Source organism: Papio anubis, chromosome 19, assembly GCF_008728515.1.
Source record: "Papio anubis isolate 15944 chromosome 19, Panubis1.0, whole genome shotgun sequence".
Taxonomy (NCBI): domain Eukaryota; kingdom Metazoa; phylum Chordata; class Mammalia; order Primates; family Cercopithecidae; genus Papio; species Papio anubis.
In genome coordinates, this window is record NC_044994.1 from 57399510 (window position 1) to 57412774 (window position 13265).

The 13265-nt window shown below is 40.1% G+C and overlaps 1 long non-coding RNA gene across 2 annotated transcripts in view; it reads left to right on the forward strand.

The window, feature by feature from the left end:
- LOC108583129 overlaps positions 1 to 13265 on the forward strand; it is a 460617-nt gene that overhangs the window by 430699 nt on the left and 16653 nt on the right. For both annotated transcript variants that reach the window (XR_004180100.1, XR_001897440.3), the window contains exon 5: positions 11448 to 11572. This is a non-coding gene — a long non-coding RNA (uncharacterized LOC108583129). The remainder of the gene's footprint in view (positions 1 to 11447; positions 11573 to 13265) is intronic.

Here is a 13265-nt window from a genome sequence, read left to right on the forward strand (position 1 = left end):
ACTTTTATATAAAGGTTCAGATTTGACGTGACTGAAAACATGGTACTGAATATCTTGATACCTATATGGATATTAAATCCTAGAATTGTGCATTTAGTGAAGACAGTTTCATTTTAATGGAAGTATTTATCATAATGATTAAATTTAAGAGAAATACAATTTTTCAGACAGATTAGAATTTCTGATCTAGATTTTGATATACATTAAGATAATTTTTATTTTTACCATTTAATTTTAATAATTTTAATATTTAAGAAAATACTCTTGAAAACAAAATTAATATTCAAATTTTAACTACTTTTATTTGTTTATAGTTTTTTAAATAAATATTTTCATATAGTTGTATTTTATTTTTTGATTTTTTAGATCAGGAGTCAGTAAACTGTTCTGTAAAGTGCCAGACGGTAACGAATGTAGGGTTGCAGCTGTACAGTTTTCCTTATTTATTTATTTATTTATTTATTTATTTATTTATTTATTGAGACAGAATCTCATTCTGTCGCCCAGGCTGGAGTGCAGTGGCATGATCTCAGCTCACTACAACCTCTGCCTCCCAGGTTCAAGTGATTCTCTTGCCTCAGCCTCCGTAGTAGCTGGGACTACAGGAGCCTGCCACTACATCCGGCTAATTTTTGTATTTTTAGTAGAGGCAGGGTTTCACCATGTTGGCCAGGCTGGTCTCAAACTCCTGACCTTAAATGTTCCACTCACCTGGGCCTCCCAAAGTGCTGGGATTACAGGCCTGAACCACCGCTCCCGGCCAGCGGTACAGTTTTCTCTTGCAACTATTCAGCTCTGCTGCTGTAGTCTGAAAACAGCTATAATACATAAATAAATGTCCATGGATGTGTGCCAATCAAACTTAATTTATGGACACTGAAATTTTAGTGTCATGTGATTTTCATGTCATAAAATATTACTCTTCTTTTAATTGTTTTCAACCAATTAAATGTGTTTTAAAAATTCTTAGCCCCTGGGCTATGCCAAAACTGTAATGTGAACCAGAATGTGCCAACCCTTCAATATAACACAAATTCTGTGAAAACTTTGATAATAACATTGTAATAAACGATTTGCAGAATTAAAATTGAAAAATAAATTGTATAAGATGAATATATATTAGTTCATGAATTATGCATGTCTTTATTATGCATGTAAACATAGCCAGCCCAGTCACAAAAACCAAAGAATGTATAAAATAGATTCATTCAACTTTTCTATTTTTCCAAGTTATAGACATATAGAAAACATAATTTTATTCATTTTGTCCTGATGAAGGTATATTTATAAGGTAAGAAGACATAATATATTGTTTCCCACAGTGTGTTAGTTTGCTTCATAACTTTTTTTTTTTGAGACAGTCTCACTCTGTCACCCAGGCTGGAGTATAGTGGCACGATGTAGGCTCACTGCAAGCTCCTCCTCCTGGGTTCACGCCATTCTCCTGCCTCAGCCTCCCAAGTACCTGGAACTACATGCACCCGCCACCACACCCGGATAATTTTTTGTATTTTTAGTAGAGACGGGGTTTTACCGTGTTAGCCAGGATGGTCTCGATCTCCTGGCCTCATGATCCACTCGCCTCAGCCTCCCAAAGTGTTGGGATTACAGGTGTGAGCCACCGCACCTGGTTGCTTCATAACTTTTAAAACTAACACGCCATTGAATGAAATATGTTCTAAATGTTTTCTCTCCTCAAGTAAAGTTGTAGCTTATTCCCTGTCTGCCCTGTTATAGTGAGTCTCTTTCTGGCATTTATTTCTGGGAATTCTGCTATTTTTACATCCGCCCATGTAATTTCTTGTACCTCAGCAGTGTCTCTGACAAATTTCTTAGGAATGTGTCCCAAAACCAGATCTCTTCATTTCCTTGGTAACAGTCTATTGAGAAGGGTGGAGGATGAGGGATGGGCAGAAGGGGATTGGTTCTCCCGAATCCTCAGTTCATGACTAGAACAGACGGCTTCCCTACTGGTTCAGTTGCATATTCTACTCTGAGTAGATAGCCCTATGTCTAGGCCCCCTCCCAAAACTGCTGGTTAGTTATTTAGGCATACTTAGCTATGCTAATGTTTAGCATATATATTTATTTTGTGTGTGTCTGTGTGTGTATATATATGTGTGTGTATGTATACACATATATGTGTGTATACACATATATATATGTATATATGTATGTGCACATATATACACATATGTGTGTGTATATATATGTGTGTCTCCTCCTCTCATATGGCCACTGCTAATGAGCAGACGGTAGAGCTGCTCCATGCAGACACTCAGAGATCCAGGCTCAAGAGTAGCCTTCACAAAAGTCACATTTCCAAAGGGAAATCTCTATAGACTTTTGCATAGGCAATTGCCTATATTGGCCTTAAAACACTTTCCCATTTGGCTGACAACTCACTGGGCAAAATAAGCCACATGATTCACCTATCCACAGGGGGCCAGGAGACAAGAGTATTTAAAAAACACCAGTAATAACTGCCACAGATATAATCAAATTTTATGCATCTTACAGTTTTTCTTAACAGGACAGCTTAGTCCCCAGGGAGCCTTATCCCTTAACTGAGTGAGACACATCCATATCTTTACTACTTTTCTTCTTCCAACCTGGATTGTCTCCAAAGTTAGGTGATTCTTTGGAAATTTGTGCTGGAATATGGATTAACCAGGACTTTGTGAAATTTAAGAGGTGCAAAATGTTTGAGACATGCTGTGTTCATTTTATGTCTTTTTTTGAGGGAAGGGGATGAAAGGGATTATTTCTAGACATGAGGTTTTTTTTGTTTTTAATGTAGTTTAAAAAATTATGTTGGGCCCTTAGTTTAATTATGATTGCTTATAAATATTTCAATTTCATGTTGCATAATTGAAAATTATAGTAATATATATTCTGACTCTTCTGAGGGCAATGAAATTCCATCGGAGAATGTGAAATATGTCTTCTGACGTCTTAATTTAAACATGATTTGAAAATGTATTTAGTTTTATCTCACTCCAGTTTATATGGTTTAGCTTTAAAGAGGACAATATGGAACTAAGAATGCTTAACATAATTTGTTTTCTATTCATTTACATTTAGGTATTCATCTATTTCCACTTGTGAATTACAAATATATACAAAATAGAGTTAAACCTATTTTTTCTTAATGGGCATTGATTTTCTTGACAGCGTATGATAGTGTTGCCATCACTAAGCAGGATATTCAAGTGGCAGTTTTGATAAAATAAAAAGTAAACAGACAAATAATGCTCATAACTTCACTTTTAGTAGGAAGGTGAAAAATCCAGAGGTCACAGTAAAGGAATGGGGAGTATTAATAAAAGATACTTCCATTCATCACTAACATTCATTCAGCACCCATCATAGGTTTAGGCACTAACAAGGCACGATATGACCCTTATTCATTTAGCCTTCACCGAAGCTTGGTAAAGTCAGCATCCATTATCTGCACTTCACCATTAAGGAAACAGAGGTCCAGTGAGGTCCATAATTGTCCAAGTTTATACATTAGAAAACCTGAAAGTCAAACCCAGATGGAACACACCCTTGAGCTTTGGTTTTGCTGTCATATCAATCCTAGTCTCAGTATTTCCAGTGTCATTTAGCTGGAAAAGCTATTTCCTCCCTACATGAAACCACAGAGTCAATAAAGAGCACCACCAAATGCTCCAAGAGTGGATTTTAATGAGATAATTGCATGACTAGCATCATCCAGAACGATGGGACCTGAACTGCTGCAACTGGCCACTAGTTAGCTCATGTAGTCAAAGTGGCTGGCACATGCCAAAGGAAGGATGGAGCCACTGACATATTGATGTTGTGGTCATGACACGAAATGGGATGCTCACAAGACCAAGAGTAATATCAAGGAGACTGGTCATTTTATTGCCATAGAATGCAATTAAGGTAAAACAGAAGTACTTTGGGAGGCTGAGGTGAGCAGATCACATGAGGTGAGGAGTTTGAGACCAGCCTGGCCAACATGGTGAAACCCCATTTCTACTAAAAATACAAAAATTAGCCAGGTGTGGCAGAGCGCAAGTGTAGTCCCAGCTATTCAGGAGGCTGAGGCAGGAGAATCACTTGAACTTTGGAGACGGAGGTTGCAGTGAACCAAGATTACGCCACTGTACTCCAGCCCGGGTGACAGAGTGAGACTTCATACCCCCCATGCCCCAAAAAAGGTAAAACAGAGGCCTAGAAAATGTGAAATTTGTCCTCAGGCAGCTGGGTGGCCAGAGAAAACATAGAGCCTTGTACTTTTCTGAAGACAACAAAATAGGGAACCAGCAAGCGCTAAAATAACAGCATAACATTGTCAAAGAGACAAGAAGTGAATGTACCCACAGGAGCAGCAGCAGGGGTCTCTGCGTGCCCTTTGGCACTTCAGGCCAGCAAGCCCAAGCAGCACAGAAACGGCACTACTGGAAAGACTGAGGGAACCCCTGTCACCTGCCTGGCAGGACTGACCTGGAGGTCAAGAGAACCGGAAGCAGAACCAGGACCTTAACGTTGACCACACATAGCTAAAAAGCAATCAATTCCAGAGAAGGAACATGTGCAGTTCCACAAGAGAAAACCATTAAACAATTAAAAATATTTAGTCTTATGTAAATATTAATTTTCTGCTTAATGAACACATAAAAAGGGATTGTTGTTTATTAGTCAATGCTACACAAATTGCGGCCAGGCCTTGTGTCACATCCCTGTGTTACTATTTAAGTGTCTCAGAGAATCTGTTCACATAGTGAGGAGGGGAGGGGGTGTTATTTAGCAAATTCAGCAAATGTACAGACCCTAAACAGACATTTAATTTTAGATTACGGCCTCCAACCCCCGAAAAAAAAAAAAATGTTCCGAATGAGGACCTGCTTCTTCCGAAAACTGAACGGTAGATGGGGAGTGGTTACAGAATAAAGAACAGAAATGGATTTGCTACAAAGTGATGTTTAATTGACTGAAGAAGATACCACTTTTTCATCTCTCACAAAATATGATGCATAAGAATTCTGACTTTTCCTAGAGATTATCTTAGAAAATGCCTAAGCAATATTTGTCTTATTCTATGAAGATTTCCTTTCTGTACAAAAATAGACATGAAAAATTCTTGTCACAGACTATTTTCAGAGGTGCTCAAATGGGGAAGGTCATGCCCACTAACTCAGATTATTCGAGGATGAAAATCCAATGTGCCCCTTTCTCCTGTGGCTTATTATTATTATTGTTTTGCCTTTTGTCGATTTCAATACTCATTAACATCTACATTAAAGGATAGGAAAGCAAAAGAAGATAAAAGGAAATTCTTCTCTTTCAGATGTTATTAATCTTTCAGGTGATTGTTCTTTCATTAATGATACCTCTGATCAAAACCATGTCAAACCTTCCTCTTTGCTGAGAAGCGATGATTTTTGTGCATTTGTCAGATATATTTCTATTCTACAATAGTTTGCAGTTTGTTACTGTATTGTAAAATTAAAGACATGTTACAGGATCATATATAACACAATTTATTTCTCAATATGCACATCACATAATTTTTTTTCTTTTTTTTTTTTGAGATGGAGTCTTACTGTGTTGCTCAGGCTGGAGTACAGTGATGCCTTCTCAGCTCACTGCAACCTCCACCTCCTGGATTCAAGTGACTCTCGTGTCTCAGCCTCCTAAGTAGTAGGAAAAACAGATGCCTGGCACCATCCTCAGCTAATTTTTGTATTTTTAGTAGAGACAGAGTTTCACCATGTTGGCCAGGCTGGCCTCAAACGATCTGTCTGCCTCTGCCTCCCGAAGTGCTGGGATAACAAGCGTGAGCCACTGCGTCTGGCCCACACTGATGATTTTTGATCTTTGCTTATTTCTGCTAATGTTTTGTCAGTATCATGTTATTTTTATATATGCTCCAGTTGGTGACTATTTGAGAGACCTCTATTTTCAAAAATAAGTGTTCTGCTTCTTTGGATTACATGCTTTAAAATTCTTGTAATAGTTTCTAGGCATATAACACCTGAGTTATTTACACTAAAAAGAGACAGCGAGAGAGCGTGCTATGACACTTAATAGGAAAGACACAGTAAACTATAAATAAATATGTTTTAATCTTAATTGGAAGAGAATCTGGACCACAAGGAAGAAGCCCTTTTGGGTGAATTTTCTAGTTCTGTGGGTTAGGAGATGCTTTTCACAGGCACTTCCATCCTTTACCCACTGTCCCTCCTAAAATACACTACTCTCACTCTTCTACTTAAGGAACAGGTGGTGGGAGTGGAAAAAAAATATGTTGCTGCTGATGATTTAGTAAAATAATTGATAATTATAATGAATAGTTCCATTAACAGTGTCAAACACACTACTTCCATCAAATGCATTATTGAGTCCTTACAGGTGATGTATGAGATAGCTATTATTGTTTACATTTTGTAGATGAGAAAACTGAAGATTAGAGAATTAATTAGCCAAGTTGGGGAATGGTGGGATCAAAATGTAAACCTAGGCAAGTAGGTTTCAGAGCATGTGCTTTCAGCCAGTATGTCAAAGTGCCTGAAACATAAAGTAAAAATGGTCAGGCATCCTGTGTGGACCCACAACCAGACAGAGTAGAGGGAGGTGAGAGTTTGGAACTTCAACAGGATTCTCTAAACTTTTTTTTTTTTTTTTTCCCGGAGATGAAATCTCGCTCTGTTACCCAGGCTGGAGCACAGTGGCATGATCTCAGCGCACTGCAGCCTGCACCCCCCCAGTTCAAGTGATTTCTGGCTTTTTTTTTTTTTTTTTTTTGTATTTTTAGTAGAGATGGGGTTTCATCATATTGGCCAGGCTGGTCTCAAACTCCTGACCACAAGTGATCTACCCACCTTGGCCTTCCAAAGTGCTGGGATTACAAGCGTGAGCCACCGTGCCCATTCAAGATTGTCTGAACTGTTTTTTAGCCAACCCCGCAATAGTCAGCAGGGTTGAGGAATAGGTAAACACAGAGCATGGATGTAGTAATGTTTAAATTACACTTTTAAGAGCTGATTCTCAGATTCTTTATGACTAGAGGAAGCAAACATTTATTTAGACTAAAATGTCCTTACAGTGGAAAGAGGCCTTCCTCCACGTTACCAGATACTTACAGCCCTACTACGGAAAATATGTGCTTTCTAATTGCCTGCTTTCCAAGCCAATTTTCATCTGCAGTATGGTCTCCAGACTGGATATGTCTCAACACAGAGAGTGACCTATGCGGAGGAAAGTAAATTGACAGACCTGTTGTAACTTTTTCGGGGTGGACCACCCCAGTGGGACTTACCAAATCAAGTTTCTGGACCTGGAATGCTCTTTGTCAATTGTTTTGAACAAGCTCCATTATTTTCACAAAGATAGCCAGATACCAGAACATACTGTGTCCTAGAAGACTGGTTCTCAAAGTAGGCTACACATTAAAATTACTCTTGGGAACTTTTCACAATACTGATGCCCAGGTCACATCCCATACTAATTCAAACAGTATCCTTCAGGATATAACACAGTATTTTTAAAACTCCCCAAGCAATTCCAGTACACAGCCAAGTGTGAAAAATGTTGATCTTAACAATATTTGAAATGTGCCTTAAGTCAAATTGTAATAGTAACAGTTTTCTATTTTTATATAGTGAAAATGTGAAACCAATTAAACTTCATTGTTTTTTGTTTTTTCTTATAAAGAGCCTAAATGTGGAAATAAAAATAATAAAAATAGAGTTTTAGTCAGATTATAATCCTAAACGTTGGTGTTTGCATTTTGCTTATTGTTTACTATATTAATTTGCAAATTTGTTTTGGAAAAATCTGAATGGATTTACAATAAAGTAAGAGTACTACACTCCTGTTGTACCTCTGGCATAGCCTTCCTGTATAATTCTCAAGAAGCCATCACAGTAACAGTACTCTAATGCTAATTTGTGTCTACATTTCCATAACAGTTTAGGGAAATGAAATGGTTTATACATGTATATTTATGTCACGGGATCCTTGGGGTGTCGCTTTGCCAGCAGGAAAGCTCTGTGGCCAGCGGTGCCTTCTGCCTGAGTACTGCTCGCACCCACTGGACTCATTCTGCTCACTCGGCCTGGCAGACTGCACTTGGCTTGTGCTACCAGCCCGAGTCCCACACCTGCCAAGGGTGAGCCAGGAACAGTGAGGGGTGTGTGAGTGAGCGAGTGCAGGGTGCAGCCACTGTGCACAGCCAGGTACAATGGCTGCTATGGCAGGGCAGGCAGCTCCAGGTGCTGGCACAGGTGCTGGCTCTGGGTGAGGCTGCGACTGGAGCAGATGTACCTCATGTGGCTTCTATTGTGGGCACCTGCATTTGGATGAGGGAAATGTGGTGGCACCTGGAAGCTTGGAGATGTCAAGAACTACAGAGCCCCAAGGAGGGTGTCACAGCCCTGGCTCTGGGAGCCCCTAGTCTGGACTTCCCAGAAAGCCACAGCTATTCTCTCCTTCTCATCATCCACAACTGTGGCGAGCAGAGGGGCATGTTTAAACCCTGTCTGTGTTATAGCTGTTTCAGTCCTGCCATTTGGCAGGTCCTGAGTTCTTGTCCTGCATCCAGGAAGAATGAAGTACGTGGACAACAGAGGGTGAACAAGGCATAGAGAAGCTTCGTTAAGTGACAGAACAGCTTTCAGGAGACCCAAAGTAGGTAGGTTCTTTCTGCAGGCAGGTCTTCTGAGTAGTGTCCAGCTCCCAGTGGAGAGGAGACCCATAGTAGACAGCTCCATTCTGTAGGCAGGTCATCTGGACAAGTTGAGGAGACCTGAAGTGGATAGCTCCTTCCTGCAGTTGGTAGTCCTGATGTCTGTGTGAGTCTGGCTGAGTCTGGGGTTTTTATGGGCTTAGAAGGGAGGAAGTGTGTACTGATTGGTTTATGGGTGGTCATGGGCAGGCGTGGGAAAAAGCAACATAAGTTCTCACTGTAGGTCACAGACTCCACCCAGAACTGGAAGTCTGATCCCAAGGCTTTGGTCCATCCCTGGCTTGAAGGTGGGGTTTCACCGGGGACCTGCCCCTTTCCACCCAAGAGTCTGTCTGCCTCCTGCCATCAACATACCATCCATGGCACCCAGGCTGTTTGTGCTGAGGGTCACCTCCAGTCCTGTGCCGAGCAACCCTCAGTGCCCTCTCCATCTCCCTCTTGTGCTTATCAGTGCCCAAAGTCTGGAGGGACCCAAGGCATCAGGAGGCTTGTGTGTTAGTGTTACTCCCAAGTGTGTGCACACCCAGCAGGGTTGCAGTAGCACCCAGGCTAGGCCACAACTTTGCATCGCCCCAGAGTGGGCACCTGGAGTAGGAAGAGGCCAGGGAGCAGGAGCAGGCACTTCTGAGCCTGCAGAGGCAGCGGGGGTTCCTGGGCCCCAAGAGCACAGGGGATGCCTGGTTTGGAGCTATGGCTGGATGACTGCGGCTGCACCTGGGAGTGCAGGGTCCCCACCCTGCCAACTTGGTAGGGGACAGGGCTTCTGCCTGTTTCCACCACTGCCAGTCTCATAGAGCATGCAACCCCAGCTGCACCTCCCCTGCTGTGGTTGGCATCACAGCAGTTGCTCCAGACGAACCACCACTGCCATCATTTATACATACATTGCTGCTCATTACTAAATACTCAGATGCATTTTCTATATTTTTAATATTATTTTTGTGGAATAATCAAGTCTGCCTAATTGCAAATTTCCAGATAGCACGGCTTCTATTGTTAACTATGTGAATGGTACGTTTTGGAGTTATGGACAGGGGAGACTCCCTAAATGATGTGATCATAAGTAATAATTATTTAATAATTATTTTCGGTGAATTTGTGTTTTCTTTGTGCTCTGTTAGAGTTTTTCTTGAAAACAATGTTGATTCATCCTTAAGGTCTCTGTGCCCACTGCAAAAAAGGCAACAAACAATACTTCTGGACTGTCCATTACAAAGTCCAGAAGCACTGACACTGAGTGACTGCCTGTAATTTCCCTCCCTAGCTATCTTACTTTGGATTCTGAGAGTTCATCTTTCTGAATTACCTCGATTCAACGTCCAAATGAACTGTTCATCACCTGATACCTTGAGCTTTGCATTCTCACCTTTAATGCCCTCTTTGCAAGGCTTGACAGTGTCTCTTGGCTACTTCTCCTTCCTTAATGCCCATGACATTGCTCTTTCCTGATTCTCTTCTGAAAATAGTTTCCATCATTTAATCCTTTTTCTCTTCCTGTTTTGATTTACTTACATAATGGTCATTAGTGCTTCCTCCCTTCATGAAGGTTTCAATCCACTCACTTGGAAACAGAAGGTCACTATGTAGAGGACTCTATAATCTTTTCTAACTTCAATTTTTATTCCAAATTTTATACTTCAATTTCAGCTGCTTTCTAGAAACCTACATTAAGTGAGCTGTTCTGTCCTCTCTTACTTGACAATCATTTATTGAGTGGAGCAGAATGTTTGTTGAATTCAGTGACTCACTGTCTTTGAAGGCCATGGTGCTATGTAAAGATCCAGTGGAAAAAATCGTGAACTGAAAAATGACAAACCTAACCCCAGCTCAGCCACCTGTAGGTATGACTTGGTGCACATATGCAGCCTAAGTTTCTTTTTTCTCATAGGAAAACTGGCCAATTGGCAAAAGGATCTCTGAATGTATGACTCTCATCTTGAACTTATTATTTTGGAGAATTAAATATATTTTTCCTACTGTGAATTTATTATCGTATTTTCACTTCTATACTACAGAGACTCCTCTCATTGAGTATTAATAAACCAATAGGCATCTGACAGTCTAGCCTCTCCTCAAACTTGCTTTTCAAGTGGTAGAGTTGATTGGACCTTGAACAAGAAAATAACAAACATATGCTCCTAGAGTTCATAGAAGCATCTTGTTTATTTCCTGATTTGAGAAAGGCTGATAGAATTGCCTTCTTTCCTAAATTTCCTGTAAATTGCCCTCATTGTGTGTAGACTGAGTTGGACATCTGAGTTTTTACTTAGTGGGCATGGCAGAACTCCTGCCTTCAGGTCAGACCTCCCACTGCACTGCTCACCCCTCTTTAATTTGTTGAAGTGTTAGCAATTACCAACTGATTTACTCACAATGTGCCAAGTCGACCACATCAGTCTTTATAAAATTAGAAACCCAAATGTTGGAAACTTTTTGTTTTTCAACTTTTTTGCCTTCTTTTGCCAAACTTTGCCACTGAGATTTCTGACCACCATCTTAAATTTCACATGAAATTATGTAAGAAATCAGATAACCAGATAGCAAATGGGAATTACACGTGCATTTGGGAGGAAAAATTATTCAGAAAACTTTAAGTTATGCAATATTAGTTTTCCTCAAGTGTTTAAGAGAACAAAAAAGAATAATTATATTACTGTGAAACAAATGCTTTACACAATGTTTTATTATCCTCAGATAATTAAATAACTTTGTCAATCCCCTTACACAGGTGGTTGCTGACTCCCTGAATACACTTCTCTCTGGCCAATAACCAACCTACTGTGTCCAGAAGTTATTCTTTCCAGTGGCTTCTTGGTCTCGCTGACTTCAAGAATGAAGCTGTGGACCCTCATGGTGAGTGTTACAGTTCTTAAAGATGGTGTGTACGGAATTTGTTCCTTCAGATGTTCAGATGTGTCCAGAGTTTCTTCCTTCTGGTGAGTTTGTGGTCTCGTTGACTTTAGAAGTGAAGCTGCAGACCTTGGCAGTGAGTGTTATAGCTCTTAAAGGTGGCGCGTCTGGAGTTGTTTGTTCCTCTCAATGGGTGATGGGTTCGTGGACTTGCTGACTTCGGGCGTGAAGTCGCAGACCTCCATGTTGTTACAGTCATAAAGGTAGTATGGACCCAAAGACTATGCAGCAGCAAGATTTATTGTGACAAACAAAAGAACAAATTTCCACCTGTGAAAGGGGACCCAGCGGGGTGCTGCTGCTGGCTCGGGTGGCCAGCTTTTATTCTCTTATTTGGCCCTGCCCACGTCCCGCCGATTGGTCCATTTTACAGAGTGCTGATTGGTGCGTTTACAAACCTTTAGCTAGACAGAGTGCAGATTGGTGCGTTTTTACAGAGTGCTGATTGGTGCATTTACAAACCTTTAGGTAGACACAGAGCGCGGATTGGTGCGTTTTTGCAGAGTGCTGATTGGTGCGTTTACAAACCTTTAGCTAGATACAGAGCGCGGATTGGTGCGTTTTTACAGAGTGCTGATTGGTGTGTTTACAAACCTTTAGCTAGACAGAAAAGTTCTCCAAGTCCCCACTAGACCCAGGAAGTCCAGCTGGCTTCCCCTGTCACTACCACATGTTATTCTTCTCTTTTACTTAGTATTACTTGATGATCTCAGTTATGTGCAATGCATTATATTCTCAGGAAATTCCTTTATTCTTGACCTATTGCTTTTGCTCCCTTTTATGATATGCCAAGATACATTGCCTTTATAACATCTATATAGGCGCTTTGAGAATCTCTATCTGGAAGACGGACTACATTATGTTTACCAATGAATGGTTTGGAGAGAAGGAAGAAATCATCTTATTTCAGGAGTGAGTGGGCTCCCCTATGTGAATAAGCACTGCCTCCAATGTGCACATACACAGCTAATGGCCCAGCAGGCAAAATAATTTTAATAATTTCATTAACGGTGGGAATAAAAAATTGCTGAATAAAACACCTATTTACTAAATAAAAGAAATATGTCCCTGCTTTTCAGTAGACCGAACTCTTACTGTTTACTATGGATAGGAAGTCACTGGACAAAGGGCTCATTGCTAATTCAAAACTCAGCACAAAGACATACCTTTTCTAGTTTGTTAATTGTTTTACCGAAATCATTAGATTAACTCCAGAAGATTAAGTATTGAGAAATGCAGTAATTAAAAATAATGTAATTATATTCATAGAGAATACCAAAGGTATGAGATTAATAAAATGAGAAAAATTCATAAACAGACAGTATGGGATTTATTGTTACTAATTTATGATGAATCTCTATAGAATAAACCTGGAAATCTTTCCTGACAGCACTCCAATGTTGTTGCTATATTTACGCTCTGTTTCTTGGGTTCCTAGAATTTGAAATAGCTGAAAGTCACATATTTTCCTGCTTCTCTCTAAGATGTCATTGGCAACACTCTTTACTGTCCTCTAACCACTATATTGGAGAACTGAACATTTTGAAGAGATAGCAAGTAGCTTCTTCTGACAAACGAAGAAAAAAAGATATATTACTTCCTAAACTCTACTGACAGTTCATGTTCTAGATAATTT